This window comes from Pan paniscus, chromosome 6, assembly GCF_029289425.2.
Source record: "Pan paniscus chromosome 6, NHGRI_mPanPan1-v2.0_pri, whole genome shotgun sequence".
Classification (NCBI taxonomy): Eukaryota; Metazoa; Chordata; class Mammalia; order Primates; family Hominidae; genus Pan; species Pan paniscus.
In genome coordinates, this window is record NC_073255.2 from 155,742,707 (window position 1) to 155,769,882 (window position 27,176).

Genomic DNA, 27,176 nt, shown 5'->3' on the forward strand with positions numbered 1-27,176 from the left:
TAGTAATTTTGACTATATTTAATTGAATGTTTTTAGTGTTTTCTCAAGGAATTACAAAATATATATATTATTGTACTCAGTCTATTTAGAATCATGATTTAAGCACCTCAATTTGAATGTAGAAATCTTACCACCATATAAATCGTCTTTAAATCTTATGCTATAGTTGTCATATATTACATGTGCATACATTAAAATAATTTCAGAAATTTTATAATTGTTGCCCTCAACTTTTAACCATATTTTAAAGAACTCAAGAGAATAAAACTATTATGTTATATTTATCTCTATTTTTACCAATTGATACTACAGGTTTCTTTCTGGTATTATTTATCTGCTGTCCAAACAACTTTCTTTAACAATTATTTTAGAGCAGGCCTACTGTCTATTCCTTCGGAAACAGATCATAAACTGGGAATTTGAATACTTAAAAGAGAAAAGAAAATCCCTGTAGATTACATATGTATGAAAAATCACCTAAAATGTGTTTGGCACATAGTTGTTGCTCCAAAGCTCAGTCCGAATAGGGGATAGCATTTTTAAATTGATTGAACCTATGCTACTTCATTTACATTCCAAAATATAGACACAATTAATGATGATTTCATGAGGAAAAATAATAACAAATAAATCAAGAGCAAAAACCAAATACATCTATAGCATAGTTTTGCATAGCATTCTTAGTTTTTTAAAAACGGTAACTACTTAGATATTTTTTCTTCCAATAAAATCCCAAAGTAAAAGTTGCTAAATATTTTTAAATTGGATTTCTCAATATTACATTCATGCTATCTGTATCACAGTAAATGTATCGAAGAGTTGGAGGCCACATTGAAATTTGCAAATTATTTCCTGTTATGTAGATATTTTTATTTTGCATAACTTATTCCAATTTTCTCATTCCTAGGTTGGGGTCATACTAAAACTGTAGAGAGCAGACTCCTCAGAGTTAATGTTGAAATGAAAGATTGAACTAGAGCTCTTTTGCCCTGCTGGGAAGGCTCCTCAGTTGAATGTTGTTTCCCAGGGGTCCTAAAGAAAGAACTAATCAACTGCATGTTTCCTAAGGGGTAAAAGCACCGGGGGCAAAATTTTAGGAGACAGATCATTAAAGTGCCATGTTGTGAATTCCACTTTTATATCTGATAAGCTGCTTGATTAGGTAGCCAAGGTAGATATTGTATAAACATCTTTTAAAATATCTTTTACAGAACAGTTATCAGTTTCTTGTCTCAGAGGATTATCCTGAATAACACATACTTCAAACTTAAGAAACCAAATTACTATATTAAATTAGTTCTTTATTACTAAAAATACCTTGAATAAAGTTACTTACCATGATAAGCATATGTTTTCTCGTTCACTGAACTAGGAAATGATAGTAATGCTTTTCTCAGAGGGTTGTCATGATGATTAAATGAGGGAAAATATATAAAATCTTAGAATGGTGCCTGACACATACCAAGCCCTCCAACTAATGTTTATTATTATTATTATTTTGTTGCTATATATGACATTTTCAATAGTTTTGAGGTATATAGGAGGTAGTATTATAGTTTTACATTTTGTTAGAAATACTGACTCACAGTAAGAGACTAAAACACACTGCAATTTATTTGTGATTAGATCAGAAAGTAAATATCAATATTAGATAAAGATTCCAAAAATGTTCCATTTAATAGTTTATCAGTCAGGCTGTGTGTCATATAGATACATGTACATACAAAAAAATCATAGAATGACCTATATAGTTTTTACTTAATTTAAATATTATGTAGACAAACAGTTAAACTACACTTAGTAATTAGCAATTATATGTCAGCTTTCCCTTCTAAAAACCTCTTTATTAGTGATTAAGTTGATCACATTCTCAGAGCCAAAACTAGCCCTCAGGATAATAGGATATTCTAGAACAAGAAGATAATATCATCTATGTTTGTTAGGGTTAAATAATGAACTCCTCCACTCATAGAGTCACATGGAACTTCAGGTATTTTGTAAACTCATTCACTTCAAGGTGTTAATAGTTTGTTATCTCCAAGTATATTTTCTTCCCCATCAGATGATATTGAAGCATAATTTCCGTAGAATAAAATGCATGGACTTCATATTTATACTTCAATGAGTTTTGACAAATGTATAAAACTATGTAACCTCTTCAAGATATCAAATATTTCCATTATCCCAAAAGACCCCTCCTATCTTTTTTTTTTTTTTGGTCACTCTCCCCTACACCCTATCTCAAGCACACACTGATCTGCTTTCACTCACTGTTTATTAGTTTTATGGGTTCTAAAATTCTATGTAAGTAGAATAATACTGTGTCTGGTTTCTTTTACCCAAAACATTATTTTGAGATTCATCCGTGCTATTATGTGCATTAGTATTCTTTTTGTTTTGTTTGTTTTGATGTAGTTTGGTTTGATTCTATTGTATCTTTTGGTATGAATTGACTAGGTTTAGTTTACCTATTCATATTTTGAATTTGAATTGTTTTTGTTTGGGACTCCTGTGAATAAAATTGGTATGGATACTCATTTACAAGTCTTTGTGTATACCTACTTCTCACTACCTTGGACAAATATGAAGAAGTGGAATAGCTAGGTCACGTAGTAAGTGTATGATCACATTTGTAGAAAATGAGCTCCCAAAGTAGTTGCAACAATTTTCCTTCTTACTAACACTATAGAGAATATTTTCTCCTGGCTATGGCTTTCCTTTTTATGTTTTATTGTTGTGTTTTTCATATATTTTTATTAACATTATTTATAGTTGACAAGTCACAATTGCATACATTTATTAGATACAATGTGATGTTTTGATTTATGTATACCAAGTGAAATGATTAAATGAAATTAATTAACATGTTGATCATCTCACTAATCTATCTTGGTATATTTTGAAGAGCCAAAATTTTTAAACTTGAAATTATCCAATTTATTGATTTGTCTTTCTTTCTTTTGTACTTTTTGTCTACCTGAAGGTTGTGAAAATATACCTTTACTAAGTGCCTGTGGGAGTGTCTGGCAACTTCTTGTCATTCTCTTTAGAACATGCAGATAACTTGTGACCCCTGCCCTAAGCTTTTGTTCTTGGCAGAAATTCTGTGATGGCATAAAAATTCCCACTCAGCATTTTACCACCTAGTTTATAAGATAAATTTGCCAAAGAGACTGAAAACTATTTCTCTACATTTGCCTCTTATTATTTTTATTCACAGAAAGTTGTATCCTCTTCTATAATACTATGCTCTTCTACATTAAGTGATGGTTTGCTTAATATTTTTTATTTTACTATGACAACATATACTTTCTTTTATTTTATGAAACAGGGTCTCACTCTGTAGCCCGGGCTGGAGTGCAATGACACAATATCGGTATCTTAGCTTACTGCAACGTCCGCCTCTTGGGCTCAAGTGAACCTCTCACGTCAGCTTCCCCAGTAGCTGGGACTACAGGTGTGCACCGTCATGCCTGGCGAATTTTGAAATTTTTTATAGAGACAGGTTCTCCTTATATTCCCCAGGCTGGTCTCAAACTCCTGAGCTAAAGTGATCCTTCTGCCTCTGCCTCGTGAAATGCTGGGATTATAGGTGTGAGCCACCCCACCTGGCCTGTATTTTCAATATTAGCAACAACAAAGTTTCAATATTAGTACAAACAAAATTTTAATGTTGATAAAAAGTTTATCACAAAATGTCTGAAAGGTTCGTTTTCATGACTGAGACTAAACGTACTGTTTGGAATTAACTGGACATGCTCTACTGACTGGACCTTAGGAACCTCCAGAAGGAATAGTTAAAAGAATACAAGTCTAGTCTGATGGACCGCATACTAGTTTCATATCTCCAACCCATTATGTGATCTGTCAGTTTTATCCTATGTAAAGTGACCTTTGATGTTGCTTTCAGTTTTCAGTACTATGATTTTGAGTTTATCGAGGTTAATTTTGCTTTTGTAAATAAATAAATATTCCCAATGCATTTGAAAATTAAACAATCTTGTCTCTCAGTAGTATAAGCTTCACCATCAGTCTATCCTGGACTGTGAGGTCTTTTTTAAGACAAATTCTCATGGATCTTTTCATAAATACGACCAGCACAGTGTCTGGGAGCATAATGGTACAAAATGCCTGTTTATTAAACAGTGAATAAATAAATACATTTTATTTCCAATGAAACCCTGACATTTTCACGTTGTTTGCTCTAAGGCATTATATTAGTAATTTCCTCTACTATAAGTGAACAGATTTATAAATGTATCATTGATATCTTCTTGCCAATGGTTTAATAATCTATAAAGAATACCAAGTCCATTTCCTACTGAGTTCACATATTTGATATGTAGAACAGTGTATTTGGGTTTTATGCTAATATGCCCTAGTAGCAAAGAGTGTGGTGGTAATATATGTGTGTTAATAATCATGTATGAATAAGTGTTTATTTTAATTCTATGCCCCTAGAATTATTTTTTCTGTAAGTTTGGCCTTTTTCATTGAGCTTGTAAGCATTTTAGAAATCTTCTGTTACATGAAAATGGATTGTGACATTTGCTTTTTTTCTCCTTTGAGTGATTCTAAACTGCTGCAATTTACTATTCCTTTGTTAGATTGTGTAGCCTCTGTCATTTCCTTCTGGTTCGTAAAAGTTTATTTCTAGATATTATGCTCCAGTGGAGAAATAGATATACGGTGTTTCCAGAAAGAAGTCCTCTGTGACCTACACAATTCAGTATAAAAATCTATTTCAGGATTTATAACAACTTTGTATAGAAGAATCCATAACTTTAACTTGATTCTAATAATAAACACTTAGTTTTGATGAGGAAACTTCCATTTATTGCATTTTCCAAAAGAATAACATTAGATAAGCTATTTACTCCAAGGTATATAATGGAGTCATTCTAAGCATTAGAGTCAAAACACATTCATTGATCTTGAAAGTTGGCCCAAGGCACCTCCTTGAAACTACCATAAACCCCATTTGTGTTTATTTTTATAGTTCATCTTGGCAGAATTTTTCTAAAAGTCAAAATAAAATGTGATTGGCATTCAATCTGGTTATCATCTTTTGAGCTTGAGGCTAAACTGCTTTTAACCTTGGGAGGGGAGCTCAAATCCTTGACATGTCTCAGTTTGTGAAGAGTCCAGCATTTCCAGAACTCCAACAAGGTCATCACTTCAAAGCTTCCACTGGCAACTATTAAACACTGAAGTTATTAAAAGATCTTACTGTATATACTGTGTCTTTTTTGTCCAGCATTTTATTATATTAGAAACTTCCATTGTAATTTCATATTACATCATTACAAGAGGGGCTTCTTTGTGTACATTAACCCCATATTCAATAAAAAAATTCTTAAATGGCTCCATATTCCCTGTTCCAGCCTGAGACATGATTCATTATAGCATCTTTAAACAGGACTCTCATATCAGGCACAGATGGCTTATTGATTTAAAGATGGTCTCTGGAGGAAGAACTATATTTTCATGCATAAAAATATAGCACCTGGGAATTCTGTGGTGTTTTAGGTTAATATTCCTTCCCAAGATAAAATATAGGCTGTCACCAAAATGATTATTTTAAAAATTAAGGGACAAATGCTATACAAATTTTGGAAAAGGTTGCAATAAGTGGAAACTTGCCTTAATAGAAACATAAAATATTATAAAGAAAAAATGTGTTGTTCAATATGTGTAGGACTGAATGAACAATCTAATGAGAGAGTTCTGAAAACAGTATGGAGTTTCCTCTAAAAATTTAAAAAATAAATAAATAAAATAATTAAAAAAGGAACATATGATCAATCTCATTTCTTGGCATATATCCAAAGAAAATAAAATTCATATCTCAAAGAGATATCTGTACCACCTGTTTATTTCAGCATTATTCACATTAGCAAAGATGTCTGAACAATCTAAGTGTCCATCAACAGATAAAAATTGGAGATATATCTAGACATAGGTATTTATAAATATAGATATATATACAATGGAATTTTATTCAGTCATAGACAAGAAATAAAATCCTGCCATTTGTGACAACATGGATAAACCTGGAGGACATTAGATTAATAGAAATAACCCAGACAGAGAAAGGGAAACTGTATAATCTCACATACATGTGGAATCTAAAAAGAGTTCAACTCACGGAAACAGAGTAGAATGGTGGCTCCCAAGGGTTTGGGGGTAAGATTGGGAGCCAGATGTGACAGATAATGAGTTTCAGGAGACAATTCTCCATAGCATTTCCGTGTCAGCTTTCTGGACTATCTTGTCAAGGATGTTTGTATAACAAGCAGCTTTGGAAAATGGAGAGATGATTTCCCTTCAGGGAAGAGGGCAGATATGATTCCTGTCCATAATAATAAAGATAACATCGTCCTCAAAGACAAAGATCAGTTGGGTTTGCTAGTAGCTCCTTTAATAACACTAGGATTTTCTAAGTTTGGAGTTTCTCAGCTGTGATACAAACTCACTGTGTGTGTGGTTTTCAACTGGACCACTCCACGTGGCCCCTGTTGTGTTGGGAAGGCAAGGGCCAAAAATGTGAACACGAAGCTCATGCTGCTTCCCTTGATATAAGAAACAACAGTTCTTCCCTCTAACTCAGGAGTCTAATGTCTCCTGTTGACATGAAGGTTTGCATGAAACATGACTTCAGTTACGTTGAAAGTATGGTAATTTTCAGACCCTTCAGAGTTATTTAAAAGGAAGACAAAGTCCAAGAGAACACTGTAATAATCATCACTCATGACAAGAAGGTTTTTTTTTTTTAATTTGCGTATGTGTGGGAAGCAGATTTATAGTGAAGCCATTAACTGGGCTAGAGAGCGCAGAAATAAGAACTGATTGCAGGGAAATGTAAAGCTAAATTGGGGCTTGTGAAATTTAGAATGTCAGGAAAATAATTAGGAAACTCTAGATGTTGGGCATTTTTGAGTGTGTAAGAATTGTCTGAAATATCATCTCACCGCAGATAAAATGCCTTATACCCAAAGACAGACAATAACAAATGCTGGCAAAGATATGGGGAAAAGAGATCCCTCATACTCTGTTGGTGGGAAAGTAAATTAGTACAACCACTATGGAGAATGGTTTGGAGGTTCCTCAAAAAACAAAAAAATATGCTAATAAATGATCCAGCAATCCCGTTGCTGGGTTTATACCTCAAATAATGGAAATCAACAGAGAAGATATACCTGCACTCCCATGTCTGTTGCATCACTGTTCATATTGGCCAAGATTTGGAAGCAACCTTAAGTGTCCATCAACAGATGAATGGATCAAGAAAATTGTGCCATTTGTACACTATGAAGTACTATTCAGGCATAAAAAAATAAGATTTGCTCATTTGCAACAAGATGGATGGAAATGGAGGTCATTATGTTAAGTAAAATAAACCAGACACAGAAAGATAAACATTGCATGTTCTCATTTATTTGTGTATCTAAACATCAAAACAATTGAGCTCATAGAGATAGAGAATTGAAGGATGGTCACCAGAGACTAGGATGGGTAGTGGGGTGAGGGCAGGGGTGAAGTGGGGAAGGTTAATGGGTACAAAAAATAGTTAGAAGAATGAATAAGACCTGGTATTTAATAGCACAACAGGATAACTATAGTCAAATATAATTTAATTATACATTTACAGATAACTAAAAAGGTATAATTGGATTGTTTGTAACACAAAGGATAAAGCTTGAAGGGGATGAACTGCATAATTTTTCATGATGTGATTATTATGTATTGCATACCTGTACCAAAATATCTTATTTACTCCCAAATTATATAAACCTACTATCTATCCATAAAAATTAAAAATTAAAACAATAGTTTAAAAGAATCTTCTATATAGAGGTAGTGTGTTAATTCATGAAAGTAAATGCAATCCTAAAATCGCGTTATGAGAATGTACTCCTTCCTCTAGAGTAAACTTAGCTTAGTTTCTATAATAAGTATCTGCAACTACTTTGCCCTTTTAAGGGTATAACTTCACTATTTAATATTTTCATAATTAATTTTTATTATAAAATTAAGGTTTTTGTTAATAGCCAGTATATAGCTACTTTTCAACACTTCTCAATTTTACCTTCTTGTCATCTCTCAAATATATCTCTTTCTATTGATTTGCACTGCTCTATCATCGAATTAGTCCATAACTGCTTCTCATTCTGACAAACCTCTAATTATCCCCTTGTGTTTGATCTCTACTCCTGTCTCCTCTCTCAAATCAGGATCAACTTCATTATTTTAGAAGACTAATGATTTAAAATACAGTTTTGACCATTTTATCCTTGTTTGCACAACCTTTTGAATTTTTCTTATTACCTACTGCATAAAACCTAACTTAAATGCATAATCAAGGGTCTCAAAAATGTCCTCTTCTATAGTTTTCTTTCAGATTTTTGACTTGATTTATTGCATGTGGTTTGTCTCTGAGATTTATGTGAGAATTTTTCTTATGCATTTCACTTTATAACATGGATCTTTATTCTTATTTATTTTTTATTATTTATTGAGATCTCAATTTATTCTGTCATGTTACGGGCTCCTAAAAGTTAAATAACTTTATTAAACTTTATATATATCAAGTTCCTATTATTGTGTCTTACACCTGTTAGGCACATAGCAAAATTTACATGCTGGATAAAAACATCCAGTTATACATTAATGACTATATGTAGACATTAAAAGACACCCATTTGCCCTTATTAATTTAACAGTTCAATCTTATTGTTTACTATTTATGTCTCAATTAATATACAACAATCTACAATACATATTTATGTATTTATATTTTGGCATTACAACCCCATTGATTTTCAATATACTCTGACCCTAATGGGCTAACATGATTGCCTAAGTCAATATTTTGTTGCTTAAACCAAAAATAAGAAAAATGGAGAAATATGTCAAGTTTATTTTAAATTAAATTAAGGAGAAAAGACAGAACTATCGCAATAGTTTATATTTTAATTAGATGGGAAAAAGCCATAATGAAGAAATTAAGATACATGATTTAAATATGTGGAAATCTAGATAATCCATAAAGATTTCCAGAGTACTTCTGCTTACTGTGTCCAGGGGCTGCCACACAATTTAATTTGCAGAGGCAAATTGATGAGACTGTCCAAACAGTATATGACATGCTGTGTTGCTTCACCACACTTTTTTCAAAGCAATTCACAAGGGTGTGTCTCTAACTATGCCTTTAAGCCTCAAATTGATTACATAAATCTTGGAGGAAGCTTGAGTAGACATTGAGTACAATGGATAAATCATGAAAATTTTCTGACATATAAAATAAACATTCAGCAGTTTTGAAAGACATTAGAGACTTTTAATTACAAGTTAGAAGTGTCTGATTATACAATAACTATTATTAATGGGACCATTACTGGGTTTCAGGGTTTTTAAATAAATATTCTATAATTGTCAAAAAAATATGCAAAGAAATAGTTACTGGTCCCATTTTACAAATATAGAAACTGTGGCTCAAAATCCATTTGCAGCAACATGGATAAAACTGAAGGATATTATGTTAAGTGAAATAAGCCAGACACAGACAGACAAGTATTACATGTCCATACTCATATGTGGAGGCTAAAAACATTGCTCTCATGAAAGGGGATAGTAGACTGATGGTTACCAGAAGCTGGAAAGGGTAAAGGGGGGGGTGGGTGGATGAAGAGAGACTGGTTAACGGGTGCAAAAATAAGATTAGAAGGAATAACCTGTAGTGTTTGATACTGTATAATATACAATAAATTATATTTACGGATACCACAGTAGCATGACAATAATTAACAATATTGCACATTTCAAAATTGCTAGAAGATTAGGAATGTTACTAACACAAACAAATAGTAAATGTTTGAAGTAATGAATATTGTAATTACCCTGATTTAATCATTACACATTATACACATGTGTCAACATATTATATTATATATACAAATTATATGTTGTATATCAAAATATATTATTACATGTGCCCCCCAAAAATGTATGATTATTATATATCAATAAAAAAAGGCTAAGTAATTTATCAAAGATCACATTGTTAGGAAGTATTCAGATCAAGCTTTGAACTGCTATCTCCTAGGCTTTATTCGTTTTGACTTTAAGCTTGAACAGAAATGGTGAAAAGGTATTTCACATTCATGAAATCACAAATGGGAGCAGGAGTCTTGTCAAGAGGTAAACCTGAAAGCTTCATAATTTTATTTAGTTAGGGGTTGGTGTACATTTCAAGCCAGGACATGCTCCTTAGAAAAGTGTAAGTTTCGATAGAATAGGAGAAAAACATGTAAATACAATAGATAAAGAGTAAGGTGATTTGTGGTAGAACTAATTTACAATAAGATGTAAATGACTGATAGAATAAAATTAAGTCTAATTAAAATACTACAGGAAAATTTGCCTTTTAAAATTATTTACCTTAATCTAAATCAATGCTATGAAATATTGAATTTACAGATTGATCATTTTTCTCATTTTTTTCTTAGAAATAATCTTTTAAAATCAGTTATCTATTTCTTTTTGATAATGCCACCTCTGTAGTACATATTTAATATTCCACATGTAATTACCTATTTGACTTCTAAATTTAACATACTTTATGACACAGACTTTGAACAATCTTCAACTAATTTTTAATCATTCCACTAAAATGATTTAAAACAAAGAGCTATTTAAAACAGTAAAACTGAATTTATTTTTAAATTAATTTTATGATTAAAATATTTGTAGCCAATGATTGCGTCCCTGTGCTCACTCTTCAAACCATAGTAAATTTTTATGGTAGTATCTTTTCTCTCAAAAGATCTTTAAAACACTCTTGTGGATTCAGAATCTTTCTATCAAACATGAGGAATACATTTTCTAAAGGAGGTGGATAATTACTACTCATCATGTCTGATGAGGAAAGTTCTTAGTGTATTGGATGTATCATTTGGCTTGTCTAAAGCAGTGACTGTATCTATAAATATTGCTGAGATATCTGGCTTATTCGTGTCCAAGAGCACTTTTAATTAGCACATTGACTTTTTAAAAGGTATTTCACATTCATGAAATCACATTTAATCTCATTTCTGGTGTCTAAGTTCTTGTCTTCTTACCTTTCTCTCTTGTTGGTCAGCATGCAATCTTGACCTTCAAAGAAGGCAGTAAGAATAATCAATGTTGAAGTTCGCTGATAGTTTACACCAGGCAAGAACCCCTTTTTAAACTTCATTCCTGTCTCACTTAGAACTAAATCTGCTACATATCAGTCATTTCAAATAGGCCTTTAAGAGGTTTTCTCCAAGTATCAAGTTTATTTATTTATTTATTTATTATTTTATTTTATTTTATTTTTATTTTAATTTTATTTTATTATTATTGTACTTTAAGTTTTAGGGTACATGTGCACAATGTGCAGGTTAGTTACATATGTATACATGTGCCATGCTGGTGTGCTGCACCCATTAACTCGTCATTTAGCATTAGGTATATCTTCTAAAGCTATCCCTCCCCACTCCCCCAACCCCACAACAGTCCCCAGAGTGTGATGTTCCCCCTGTGTCTCTATGGGCTTTTAGTACTCCTGTGATTTGATCACATGTCATAATCTCATTTCTCTCATAGGAAAAACAACTTGACTGCACTCTTACCATTCACATGTCCTTAAAAGCAATACTGAATTATCTTTTAAAACAATAATAATAGGTATTGAATATAGCAGGAGGTACACTGGTGAGTACCTCATGTCGAGGGGAGTGGGACCAAAGTGAAATATATGAAAAGGTTTCTGTATTAAAATTAAGATTTTTCATTTTTGAAACACATATTTGTTAAACACCTTCTTTGATGGAGAGAGTATTGTATTTGAAAATAGAAAAATGAGAAAAAGTCTCTGTCTTCATGTGGTTTCTAGCAGTAAAGAAAGCATGTGTACATGTAGGTAATCCACAAGATGATGTGATTATTTCAGAAATCAGATATATAAGGCAGGCCATGAGAGTTCATGGAGGAAAAGAAGGGTCTTTTTGCTGATATATCCAAGAAAGACTTTGCAGTTACATTAAACGTAAATGTACTTTATGATATATCCATTGTACCCCTGGATATTTATCCAAGAAAAAGTGAAAACTGATATATACACTACTATTTACAGCAGCTATATCATCCAAGTCTAAAATTAGGGGAAAATTTTATTAACAGTAAGTAAATTAGGTACTATAAATAAACAATAAAAATAGCAAACTTTGCTGGTAAATGCAAACACATAGGGGAGTGCCAGAATTAATATGTTGAATAAAATAACCGAGAAAAAACATTACATATTGCAAGATTACATTTATATAAAAATGCAAAGAATTATGATGATAAAATTGCCAATAATTGTTGCCTAAATCAAGTGATAGACTGGGGTTGGAGAGCTGTTCTCTATCGTCAATTTGCTGATGGTTACAATGGTGTACACAGCTGTCAAAACTCATTGAATTGTCTACTTTAAATGGATGCATTATGTTGTGTATAATTCTACAATGAATTTGATAAAGTTTTAAAGAAAGATTTAAAACAAAAAATATTAAATTCCACTAATTCTTACATGGTGATCATTGCCATGGTTTCTCAACATAGAAACTGGTATATATATTAAAAAAAAAACTAATAAGAGTGTAGTTTTTGACATTTACGGTTGTTTGCTGGATAGTTTATGTTAAAAATAGGGATAATTTTTTTGTGCATTGTATTTTATTGTATTTTTACAGTATATTTATCTGTAGCTTTAAGAGTGTCAACTAGTAACTCATAGTGAATCAGTAAGTCTTATCATTAATATGATATTTTGTTAAGTTTAAGGTACAACTTTTAAAGTAATATTTCCCATTTAATATTACAAAAATGCCACAAGAATAATATGAGTAATACACTGACTATTAAAAAATAAATGAGCATGAAACCTAATAGTAATTTGTGAGACAAAATTTTGTTCTGTATTTGTTTATAGTTCAATAAAATATTTTTGAAAATAATTTAAAATATTTAGAAATTTAACATAAAATAACTAAAATCATACAAACATGAAAAGTAAAAAATAAAATGTATTTATAAATAATAATTCCATTGATAGAAATTTAAGATGAAATGGGTTAAATATTGAGCATAAGGGACTCAGTAGCGCAATAGTGACTTTTCTAATAGGAAATATGCTAAAATAAATTTAAATCATTGAAGGCTTTTTGTTATAAATCAAAAAAATGAAGAAAACAGAGTTTAAGGTTGGGATTGATATGGAGGAACAGAAATGTATTCTCAATAAACTTACAGTCTTTCCCTAAATGACTTGAATACCTTGTATAGCCACTCATATTTTAACAATTTCTTATAATGGTCATAAGATTAGGAAAATGAGTGAGGGGCCCCTATAAAGTGAGAGTCCTAACTTATTTTAAACAGGAAGTTAATTTAATGAACTGAGATGATTTATCTTACGTGCTTTGTAAGCTCAGCACATGTCCTGAATATTAACATCAAAGTAGTGGTGTATGTTGATGTAACCTTCTGGAAGGTAAAGAAATAATGATGTTACATATATGAGTAAAATATTTAATATTCTATTACTCTATATTAAAACACTGTTATTATCCTCAGAAGAGAAATCTACAAGCTTATCCTTCTCTTTAAACTTCCTCATTGTTTTGATTAAACTGAACAACCTATTAAATAAATAATTCATATTCAATCACACCTTCTCTTCCAGATCATCATACTTTCCAGGAGATGGCACTCTAACACTTTGTTTTATAGTCCATATAGCAAATCTATAAGCCAAAGATTATTTTAGCAATGCATTATATAATATCGAGTGATTTAAACACTCTATGTCCATATATAATCTTCAATTATTGGTCTTGCATATTAAGATTATTAGTTAGTTATCCAGGCCTGTATTAAAAGTGTGACAGGTTCTACTACAGTGTTATAATATATAAATTTAATAAATGACCTGTTTAATTTTGCAATTACATTTAAGAAAAAATTTAATCTTATAAAGAACATTAAATTATTTATGAATCAAAATGTCAGAGGTTGCAATGTTTCGTAAATAATAGTAAACTGCCAAAATGCCAGTAAAGACCAAATTCAACATGATTTACATTTTTAATAACCTTGAGAATCCCTGGAATTTTATCTACTCTTCTGTAATTTTGGTAGATTTCATAGACAGACATATTTTTATATAAAGAAATTTTGACTTTAACATCAATAAGATATGGAATGAACCCTTTCAGTACTTAAAACTTATTTTTTTATACTTAAAACTTTCTTTCTGCTCCTTTAGTTTTTGTGTTTATTCTTATTGCATTCTACTGTACTATATGTGACCACATATAGATATTTACTTGCCAAAGCAGCATAAAATAAATCAGGTGCTTATTTATTAGTATGGCTCAGAAAAAAATATTTATAAAGCACGAGTTCTATACCAAGCATTATGATAGGTACTAGTTGTGTGACTATGAAAAAGAAAAACAAGAAAATCTTTGGTTTTGAGGAGCTCAAAGTCTTATGTGAGGCAGGTGTGAGAACTTATACTAAATTGTTAATTTTTGTGTGATGCTGAAGACTGAACAATGGACATTTCCTTCAGTTTTTTAAGAACTTAAAAGGTATCTACAAAACCTTTTAGGGGTCTCTAAAGTAGTCATTATGCTTGTCAGGAAGAATATCCATTGAAATACAGATGAAGAACCTCTTCCACAGAGAAATTCCTACTCTCTGGAAAATAAGACTCTACCAGAGCTTAATTTTAACACTTATTCCCAATTTGAGAAGGGGATTCCTTCCCAAAGGAATAAAATCATAGTGCATAGAGGTCAGGTCTTTCTTCAAGAAAATAAATCAAGAAAGCTGCAGCCACTGAAAGGAGTAGGAGGTTGGGAGAAAATAATGCAATACCTTCGAACAAATACTTGAGAAACTCACAAGCTCAAGACACAGGCACAATGAAAGACAGATTCATTCAGATGATTTTAGAATGCATTTCCTCCCCCAAACTTAATACCACCTGGGCTCCAGCATAACAGCTTAAAGAACTGTAAGATTCAGACTCTGTTTATGAGGAGAGGTACAAAGGGAAGCCCAGAGACAAAAATGTTGACAAGAACAAACACACTACAGAACTTGAAGCCTCTGGCACCTATAGCCACAAGAAACATTAAGTACAGAACAACCCACAGCCAGATTAACATAGATCCTGCTATTCACAATCTATCTCAGTCCCTATTACCCATATGTATGGGTAATATAGCATGTGAAAGACATGTCAAAAATGAGAAAAAAATAAAACATAAGCTGAAGATACAAAGAAGTCATGAGAACCCAACTCAATTATGACACAGAATTCAGATATGAGACAGGGTATTTAAAAAGTTATGATTAGTATGTTAAGGACTATACTGGAGTTTGGCCTAAAGGTTTCTCTTTACATCATGAACTATAACCTCAGTGGAGGTATAAGCAGACTATAGCCTATCTTGTGCCAATCACTGAGATTTGGTCAATCAAAGGTGGCCAACTGTTCAAACTATGTTCAAATAAGGCAAATGATGAGTTGTAACCAATCCAGCTGTTTCTGTACCTCACTTCTATTTTCTGTACCTCATTTTCCTTTTTCTGTCCATAAATCTTTTTCCATCATGTGGTTGTGCTGTAGTCGCTGAGCCTACTCTGGCTTGGGAGGCTGCCCAATTGACAAATTGCTCTTTGCTCAATTAAGCTCTTTTAAATTTAATTCAGCTACAGTTTTTTTTTTGTTGAACAAATGGTGTCAGAAGTGGGATACAAAGTAGAGCTTTTAGCAACCCTCAGGAGTGCCAAGTGACAAAGTGAGGTACCCATCAGACCCATTGTGTCCATTGTTTTCTCAGAGCAACTGAGGATTGTGATAAGTGCTCTTTTGGATTCTGAAGCTTCATAGATTTGTGTTTTGAGCTCTCCAAGTTTCTTTGAGCAAATCTCTGATCCAAATTGGGTTTGGAAGTAATGACAGAAATAGGAGTGGGCTCAAGATTGGACTGGATCTGATAATTAATTAGCTTGGATTCAGTTAGAGGTCTCTTACATCTGAATGGATCAGAAATAAACTGACAGTAAGTGAAAATATTGCAGATGGTATAAGTATTGTCTTTTGAAAATTTGCAGGGATTTTTGTATTCTATCCATTTGTTTATTTTTATTGCATGCTTAGTGTATTAGTCTGTTTTCAAGATGCTGATAAAGACATACTGGAAACTGGGAAGAAGAGGATTAATTGGACCTATATTTCCACATGACTGGGAAGGCCTCAGAATCATGGCAGGAGGTGAAAGGAACTTCTTACATGCTGGCAGCAAGAGAAAAATGAGTAAAAAGCAAAAGTGGGAACCCTTGATAACCTCATCAGATCTTGTGAGACTTATGCACTATCTTGAGAAAAGCATGGGAAATACCGGCCCCCATGATTCAATTACCTCCCCCTGGATCCCTCCCACAACACATGGGAATTCTGGGAGCTACAATTCAAGTTGAGATTTGGGTGGGGACACAGTCAAACCATATCACTTAGGTAAGGAAAAAAATATCATTGGCTAAGTTGATCAAGGGAACCCGAGAGACAAAGCCAATATTTGAAGTAAAAATGGGATGCATAATTTCTGAAGATCTGAATTCCTTCTAGCTTATACATGCATAATTATTAGGCCCCCAGAAGCAGCAAGTCTTACAGAAACAGTAAAATCTTACTAAAATATAAACTTACAATGGAACATTCCAAATAAGCAACACAGCACTGAAGAAGTACATTTGAAAATGAAGACTCCCAAATTATTCTCAGCTAGAGATTTGTATCGATATGCAGAAGTTTCAAAAAGCATTTCATTTTTTATTAAGTATTTTATTTTTATTTAAAGACTTTATGAAAAGCAAATAACAAGCTTAAGCAACTAATTGATAAGAAAAATTAAAACTACTAACCTTTTGGCTGAGTTGGTATCCCACCCCAAAGGTGGAAAGAAAGCTATCCTAGATAAGGTGTTTATAAAAGGTAGGCTCACAGGTAGAATAGGCTTGCTTCTTTTATAGATACATCCATCCTGAGGCCTTAAGAATGCTTTCCTGTCCCTAATTGAAGGGCTGCATAGTGAACTTAGTAATTTTAGCTAAGAAACGGTATCTAAGTTAAAAAAGAATACCCTACTAAACTAAAATACCCTACTAAACTAAAATACACCTTTCTGAAAGTTAATTGGCTATCTTGAAACTCTTTTGCAAAAGAAATTCACATTTATCAAGGAAATCTCCAATTTTACGGCTATCTGCTATTGCATATTCAAAAATCTTACCAGTCTTTTAAATTTACATATTAAGTCATATGTTTCTTTAAGGTGCTTTTCTGGCCATCTTGTCTTAAGTGAGCTTTTACTTGAGCAGTTTTTTTCCTCTTGGTTTGAGCAAATGATGATACAATATTTAGGCCTGAAATCTTAGGTCTGTGCTTACAAAATATAAAATTTTTTGTTCCGTCTAAAAGTTTTTCTTTTAGAAATGCAAATTTGTTGCCTAGTTAGCAATTGCTTATGGCAATGAAACAGGTAACTGGAAGATTGATAGACCGAATGGGGAAAAGAAAAAAAATATTTAAAAGCTGGTAAATGGAAATCCTTTATGAGAGCTATGAGATCTGCTTCTGTGTGTTTGTATGTCTCTATGTATTATATGTATGTGATAGTTGGTTAATAAAGCTAGTTTTAAAATTATTGGTACAATATAAATGGCTTCAAAATTATTAGTTAATTGTAATTAGATACTTGCTTGATTTGACTGTGAACTTTCGTCTTTGGTTTACAGTCGCTGGATTCAGGGTTCTGGATAGGTGGCCATAACGAAATCTGGAGACATGTTCTTAGTGCCTAGACCAGCAGTTATAAGCCAGAATCGAGCCAAATTTAGCCCTTTCTTCCTCTGCTTTTCTGATTTCACCTCCTAGCTATTTTGAAAGGGGTTGTATCCTCCAGATATAGTCTTCACAGCTTCTGTTCTTTTTTTTTTTTTTATTATACTTTAAGTTTTAGGGTACATGTGCACATTGTGCAGGTTAGTTACATATGTATACATGTGCCATGCTGGTGCGCTGCACCCACTAACTCGTCATCTAGCATCAGGTATATCGCCCAATGCTATCCCTCCCCCCTCCCCCCTCCCCACCACAGTCCCCAGAGTGTGATATTCCCCTTCCTGTGTCCATGTGATCTCATTGTTCAATTCCCACCTATGAGTGAGAATATGCGGTGTTTGGTTTTTTGTTCTTGCGATAGTTTACTGAGAATGATGGTTTCCAGTTTCATCCATGTCCCTACAAAGGACATGAACTCATCATTTTTTATGGCTGCATAGTATTCCATGGTGTATATGTGCCACATTTTCTTAATCCAGTCTATCATTGTTGGACATTTGGGTTGGTTCCAAGTCTTTGCTATTGTGAATAATGCCGCAATAAACATATGTGTGCATGTGTCTTTATAGCAGCATGATTTATAGTCATTTGGGTATATACCCAGTAATGGGATGGCTGGGTCAAATGGTATTTCTAGTTCTAGATCCCTGAGGAATCGCCACACTGACTTCCACAATGGTTGAACTAGTTTACAGTCCCACCAACAGTGTAAAAGTGTTCCTATTTCTCCACATCCTCTCCAGCACCTGTTGTTTCCTGACTTTTTAATGATTGCCATTCTAACTGGTGTGAGATGATATCTCATAGCTTCTGTTCTTATAGTCCTGACTTTCATAGTCCTCCTGGGTGCCACGTGGTTACTTGAAACGTACAATGACTGGAGAAAGACATTAGGGAGGCTACCCGTGTCATAGTATCAACATTCTTTTCAGTAATTTAAAATCTTAGAATTATGTTATGTTAAATTAACCTTTTTCCCATTTGCCCCAAGTATACTCACCAGTGGTGCTTGTAGCTGGAGCATTTACCCCGAGATAATTTTGCCATGAAATATCTCACTTTTGTTACTATTTTCAAATTTCTCAAGCATATTGACTTTGCAAATAAAAAAATCATTCTATTTATAGCATTCTGTTTTTAGTAGTGGTATTTCCATATACAAAATATAGTAATTCTCAATTGCTGAAAATGTCAAATCCTAGAAAACGTAGCATTACTACATGTAACGTTAACATCATTCTTGCACAGTTGTTAGACAAAGATTAATTTGATGAATCCAATTTTTCCAAAATAGACCATTCTGATGATTCAGATGATTCTGATGTTAGATCTGTTTAGAAAGAACTCCAAAAACAGTTTTTATATTTTATTGTCATGTTGAAAATCAGTTAGATTTGCTTCAGCTTCAAGGAGCATGTTTTGGTAAAATTAAATGAGCACTACAAGCAAGCTGTGCTTCTTTTTTCTAAATGGGAAAAAGGTTAAGTAATAAATAATCATAAAATATCTGACTCATCTGTAAGTTAAGATACTGAAATATTAATTATTAAACGTGAGTAAATCTATGTATTTTGATATTACTTTTATATGGTATAGAAAAGCTAAATATGTATAGGTCTGTTAATAATTTGAAGAACTATTTTTCTAAAAAAATTATAAATATTTTTTTCCACAAATACTGATATAAAACAGTTCAAAATTGCTTTCTAGGGTTTTCACTACATACTAGGATTACTAAGATTTAAAAAATACTAGATATTAAAGAAACAATTCTGTATACAGAGTCTATAAACAAAAGCAATATATGTTTTTGATGAATAAATTTATTAAAGAACAAAAGTGTGTGTTAAAAACTTTGGTTTGAAGTTATTTAAAGTTTTCAAATGGAAGAAATAAAAAATAAATCAAAATGACTATAGAAAGTCAGGGAAACATGTAAAACAAAAGTCGTATGGAAATTTTGTTTTCAAAAGATGACATATTTGATAAATTTATTGATGAAGTCTTATTAAAATTAGTTTTAGTATTGACACACTAATATGACATTAAAATCTAGTTTTCTGTTTTGAACAAAATTTTCTTTAGTATTAACAAGGCACAGTAAAATATTTTTGTCTTTTGAGTAAACTGCAAAAAGATGAAGAAGAAAGAGAGGAAAGAAGTATAGATAGATTCTATTTTATGCTGTCTTAAGTCTTCTGATTGGAAAACGGAGTGTCCTTTATCAAAGCTTATAGGTATTTGCTTTTACAAATATTTTAATTATCACTCTGGTTGAATGAATGACTGTTGTTTTATGATGATTTGTGATACTATTTTGGTCTAATGCTTTAAGCCTTTAACACATTTGAAAGGCTTCCCAAAATCAAATTTCTTCTTCATAACTAAGTCTTTGTCGACCTCTAACTTCGGGATGTTACAGAGGGCCCATGAAGCATTTAAAAGAGAGGTAAACAGGATTATTTGACATATTAATTTACATGGGGTGCATTGTCAAATGTGAAATAATGTTTAACTTTCTTCAGATTATATTTTAATGAATTTATTAATGTACTTTCCAAAATTGAATGGGATTTCTAAAATTCTGATATGTTTGAATATATGCTATCAATCATAATTATGGTTATTATATTAAGTTATTGTAGACCACAGAAATAACCAAATTTCCTTGCCAACTGTGTCTTTAACTGTGACTACTTAAAGTCATTTCCACAGTTAATTGCTTCTCTCTGTTGCAGTTTCTGAAAACTTTGCAAGCACACAAAATCCTAGAATATGGGGTATTTGAGGAAGTCCATTTATGAATGGATGAAAAAGACCCTGAGAAACGCTCCAGAATATGGGTTTTTGATCACATTAGAATTATATTATTTGGACTTTAAGAATTCCTGAAACTTGAATGAAGAGATTAACTGGTTTGTAAACTGCTATCCCAAGCAAGACAAAAATTAATAGAATACCAGGAAAATACTTTGCCAGATTTTCCTGCTAAATCAGCCAATACTGAAATTGTTTATATATACAATTTCAATGAACAACAAGATCTCAGTAAAATTACCTATGATAACCCATCAATTATAAGTGCTATGCACCTAAATTGGAGAAACAACCAGTATTCAAAAGGACATAAGTTCAGTGTTAAGCATGAACTCATGAAGAACCAGGATGACCACCTTGCCCTTCCTGAGTCCTTAAACCTTTTGTTATTAAAAGTTCTGCATTCCATGATTCTTCATGGAAAAGAAAAAAATATCCAAATTAAATATATATATTAGTGTGATAACTTCTAAATTACTAAAAGAGTTTACGATTAGTGTTTTCCTGAGTCATTAAAACTTTTATTATTAAAAGTTCTGCATTCCATGATTCTTCATGGAAAAGATAAAATTATCCAAATTAAATGTATATATTAGTGTGGTAACTTCTAAATTGCTAAAATAGTTTATGGCCAATGTTTGCTTTGTCAAACACATATTCCTGGGAAGACAGTCAAAACTTTAGGTATATTCGGCTACTTGATGGGCCATTTAAACATTTATAGAGGGATTTCATTCAGTTGTCATGTTTAATTCATGTTTTCTGGTTGTATAAAAGCTTTTCCATGCTAGAGGGCTAATGTTACAACAGTAGATCATTATGCCACAGTATATTATCACCAGGTAAAGGAAGCTTTCTCTGGTTCACTGACTGAGGACAATTAACCCCTTCACAATCTAGAACCCCAAGCTTGGATCTTCTGAGAACATCAGAGAAACACTGCCCTTGTTAGCCACACTGCAGTACAACTTCAGGACCTTGAACCTTGGGTTAGTAATCTCACAACTCAGAAGGCTCCCTCCATACTTTTTGAACTGTACACCCATTGGAACCATTAAGGTAAAGCTAACCAGGGAAGTTTCTCCCCAGAAGAAGACAGCATCCTTGATGTGGTCAGCTTTTGCTCAAAATCACAGATCAAGACTTCTCTACTATAATGACACTCTTATCTTTAATTTTTTTTTCATGGCTTATACCTCTATGAAATATAGAAGTGAAGAGGAGGTCTGTTTTTTTCACTCATGGGTTATACATATATTTGTGAAGGGTTTTTGCAGTCAGCCTTATACAAGGATAACCTCATCCCTTAATCAATGGAATATGAAGGCTCAATGTAGGTGAGAAATTTTAATGGTACATATAATGCCTCATAGTCTGAATCAGAACATTGGTCCACCCTTCTTAATCTATACCAAGGGTTAAAGAGAACATTGTTGAGAGGTCTTCACTCTTCTAAAAGGGCATCATTTGTGAGATCCTTTTTTCTATAGTTTGGATTAAATGAGGTAATGATTAGGAATTTATCCCTTATATTAGGCTGTATAGCAGATTATACTCTAAAGTCTATGGTTACACAACAGACTTCAAATTTTCTTGTGAAAGTTATGCTAAATAATAGAATTGCTCTAGATTACTTACTAGCTAAACAGAGATGTATCTGGCAGCTGCTGGCACTTCTTGTTGTCCATGGAGAAACACATTACATTGGGTATTAGAAAGATTTAGTTGTAGGGCACTGATTAAAAGACTGCTTGGTTAAAGCGAGTAGGCTCTTTAGCTAATTCTTGGATCTATTTGATTTTAGTTGGTTTATTTTATGGGGACCCTGGAGTATGAGCATACTCCAGACTCTTGGTATTATCTTCCTGGTAGTCACAGTAGTAGTCTCCCTTTGCATGTATCCTCTTGAAAGTTTTAAATGTTTGCACTCAGCCGTCTCTAGAATGTCAGATGTTCTCTCTTCAACTGGAATGACAAGAGCTGAAAGAAATGTGTGACTATGAGGGAACCATAACCTGTGAATGATATGCTGAAACCAGAAACCCAAAGTGATGGTAACTGAGAGTGGCACTAAGACCCTAAGTTTTGGTCATACTCTCACCTAAGTGAGAACATGACCGAAACAGGGGAAGTTTTAAACAAAATTACGAGGCCATTGTTTTGGACTGAGCTCATGCACTAGGCCCCAAAAGATCAGACCAAACCAAAATGGAGTCACTCATACTAAATGTGTCATAATCAAACTAAGACTTTAAGGAAACATGTAGTTCCTAGAAAAGATTAGGTTTTTTTTTTCTCCTGTAAACAGCACATTCCAGAATAAGAATGTACTCCCACTCTAACCCTTACAAAAAGAAAATCACCTTACAAATGGTTTTTATCCACAAATACGGATACAAAACAATTCAAAATTACTTTCTAGCATTTTCACTAGAAATTAAAGTCACTACAAGCTAAAAACTACTAGATATTAGAGAAACAATTCTGTGTACAGACTGTATAAACTAAAGCAAGATACGCATTTGATGAGGAAAGTGATAAAGGCACAAAAGAGTGTGTTAAAAATTTTGTCACAGTATTGTAGAAGACTTCAACATCTATCAGTAATTGACAAATGCAGCAGGAACATACTCAGTAACGATATAGTTAACTTGAACACCAGCCATCAACTTGATTTAAATGGCATTTATTGAATACATCATTCAATGAGGGCAGGATACACAAATTTTTCAAGCTCATATGAGATATTCACCAAGATAAGCCATAATCTAAGCCATGAAACACACCTCAACACGTTAGAAAAATTGAAATCATACAAAGTATTCTGTCAGATCAGAAAGTAAACAAGAAGTAAATAACAGAGTGAAGAAGTTTAAAAATAATACAGATTGGAAATGAAAAAATAAAACTATCTTTACAGGCAAAGGGCATGATTGTCTATGTAGAAAACTATCTTCAGAGAAACTATTGAAAGTAATAAGAAAGTATAGCAAGGTTTTAGATTCAAAGGCCAATATACAAAATTTATTTTTTTATATGCCAGCAATGAATAACTGGAATTAGACATTTAAAAAATAGCAGAGATTTAAAATAGCCTTGTCAACACAGGTGTTGACTGATCAATTTTATTATTTATTTAAGCAAATGAGCAACAGAGTGCCCATTTTCTATACAATCTGTTAATACCAAGAGCATCTGCTAGATTACCAGAACTACACTGAAAGAACACCCGGTAATCTCTTTTGTTTTTTACCAAAGATTGGGCAAATTTTCCCAGCAATGCCCTTCCCCTTGACACAATACATTATTTGGAACAATTATTTTATTACAAAAAAGGCCACACTCATTTTTATCTATTATTTCATTAATGCAGTACATTTAGTATCAATGTAGCTCTTGAGTTTGTGTTGCAAAGATAGATCCAGAAGCTATTTATTCTAAGGCCACAGGACAAATTTCTGTCTGGAAGCTTTCATAAGGAATCCTATATGGAACTTACAAAGCCTCTATTATTAGCTCTTTTATCGGGCTGATAGGAAACCCTTCAGGAAACCTTCTCCACCAGATTTTAAATGCAGTACTTGTAAATGTGGGTGAATTATGCCCTTCATGAGACCTCCATAATTTTCTAAATTTTCTAGTCTGCCTACAATTGACCTCCCTTACCACCTGTAAGAGTAGGATTCTCTACACCCAACGTTAGGCCACTTTTTCTGCAGGACTTTGTAAAGCTTGGCTCCATATAAATTCAAACAGGACACTCCACATATGGTCTAGGTTGTGCAATAGGCTTAGGTTACATCCTGGTTAAAGAATTAAAAAAAGTATTGATATTACAGAAATAATTATATTACAATATAAAGTACAGAAAGTAAAAGTAACTGCTTCAGATTTCTGGGGAGATCTCATGTCTTTGGCTTCATGTTCCAATATGGTTTTATATAGCTGTTAAAGAATAGTTTCTTTTTTAAAGATTTTGATTTTTTTATTAATAATTCATTGCATTAATCTTATTTGTAAAAATATTATTTCTCTTAAATGCTGATGAGTATGTTTATTTTCTTTTTGCCCAGCAACATTACTTAAAATATTATTTGAGCTCATATACCAAAAATCACATCATGATATGCCATAAAATATATTTTAATGGCCTGTTAGTCAATTAGATTATCTCTCAATATTGTTGAAAGTGAACACATTAAGAAAACACATCATTTTCAGAAAGGATATGCTAATCAGTTGTTAGTTTAACAGCTCCTCAAAAAAATTAAACATAGAGTTAGTTACATTATGACCTAGCAATTCTACCCCTAGGTATATATCTAAGAAAATGCGAACATTTGTCCATACAAAAATTTGTATACAAATATTTGCAGCAGTATCATATATAATAGCCAAAATTGGAAACTAGCTAAATGCTCATCAAAAGATAAGTGAATAAATAAAACATGGACTATTCTTACAAATACAAAGGAATGAATTATTGATAATTGATACAATATGGATGAACCTTGAAAACATTAGACTAAGTGAAAGACAATGGTCATAAAAGATCATGTATTATATGATTTCACTGATATGAAATGCCAGTAATAAGAACATTTATAGAGGCAGAGAGTATCTCGGTGTTTTCCTGGGGCTGGGTGTATTGGATGAAATAGGGTGTGACTGCTGGCATGGGGTTTATTTTTGGAGTGATAAAAAGTTTTAAAATTGTGCTGATTATTGCCACAACTCTCTAAATTACCAAAATCCATTGAATTGCACACTTTGGTGATTTTTTGTTAGGTGAAACATTTCAATAAAGTGGTCACAAGTATATTTTCATTGTCTATCAAGTACAATCAATCAGATTTTCTTTAAAATTGTTGGAAACAATTATACATAAATGACATTATTTTCTAAAAACAAGTGTCGATTAGCTATTAGACTCATTGTAGCATCAACAAACATGATGCAGATTATTTATTCCCTGGGGCTAGGTACAATAGTAATATCTGGATGAGTGCAAAGAGTTTCTTTTATGGAGTGAGACAGGAGAACCAGCAGTCTCAAGAAAAAAATATATATATGGCATTGGTTCAGTTGCATGTATGCCCCTTTGGGAAGAAGTTCGGTACATCTGAATACATTTTCTAGTGTAAAATGATTGGTCTAGAGCTGATCTGTCTAAAACAGTAGCTATTAGTTACATGGGACCACAGAAAATTAAATAAAATTTAAAAATTATTTTCTTTACTAAACTAGTTACATTTCAATACCCAATAACCACATGTGACTATTGGATTATACATTTGGCAAAGTGCAGATATAGAAATTTTTATTGCTTCAGAAGTTCTATTGGACAGTCCTGATGAAGAATTTCAAGTCTAAACTTCCTATCCTGGCCTATCTTTTTCCTGATTAGGGTTCCACACATGTCCCCAGTCCCTGCCTACAGAACAGCCCATTCCAGGTGCCTGGCAATGTGGGCTCACTGGCTTACTCCTGAATTCCTAAAGATGACAAACTTTCTTCCAGCCTCTGTGTTTTTGGAAATATTTTCCCATCTTCAGTTAAGGAAACCACGTTATTTTTCATCGTCTTATTTATGCCTTGCTTCCACTGTGAGGCCATCTCTGACTTTTAGAAACAGAATATCTCATTTCTATATACATAGTCACATAATACTTTACACATATAGATCAGAGAACATTTTTACATTGCTTAATATTGTCTGTGAAAATTTTTTCTTCTGGTGTATTTCTAGGGTTTCTGAGATGTGTCTTTATATTTTATCCCCATTGTCTAGATGTCTTGATTTCCAATATTTATGACATACTCATATCTATTTATGTCTATCAACGTAACTTATAAAATATGCATTGAAATGTGATATATTTGTATAGTGATATTAATTTTATTTTATACACTCCAGCTTTGTTAGTGGTTTATTTTACAATTCAATTATCAATTGTTGTTTTCATTATTTGCCATAATTATTTCATTGTATATGATAATTTATTGTAAGTAGGTTTGTAGTTTATTTCCAAGTATGTTTACCCTTTATCAGAGAATTTTACCTGTTTCAATGTAGGTTTCATGGTAGTATTACCCATTTCTGTCTTTATTGTTTATTGGGATTTATAAATTATAGACAACTCTAAATTTATAAATGGGCATTATTCCAAAAGTTCATTAAATTTGCTGTTTTAAAATTGTAGCTTTTCTTTCCATAAAATTAGAGCTCTGAATGATAAATCTCAAAGAGTCAACGAATGCCTATTAAAACTCACGTCTTTGAAATATGCTTATAATGATACTATTTAAATTTTATTTAAAATAATGTTATGACATTTGAAGGAAAGGCATTGCCTTATGAGTTTTGAATGAATTG

The 27,176-nt window shown here is 32.4% G+C and overlaps 1 long non-coding RNA gene across 1 annotated transcript in view; it reads left to right on the forward strand.

Moving 5' to 3' along the window:
• Nucleotides 1-27,176, forward strand: part of LOC129398349 (uncharacterized) — a 303,592-nt gene that overhangs the window by 44,686 nt on the left and 231,730 nt on the right. The gene's annotated exons all lie outside the window — the stretch shown is intronic.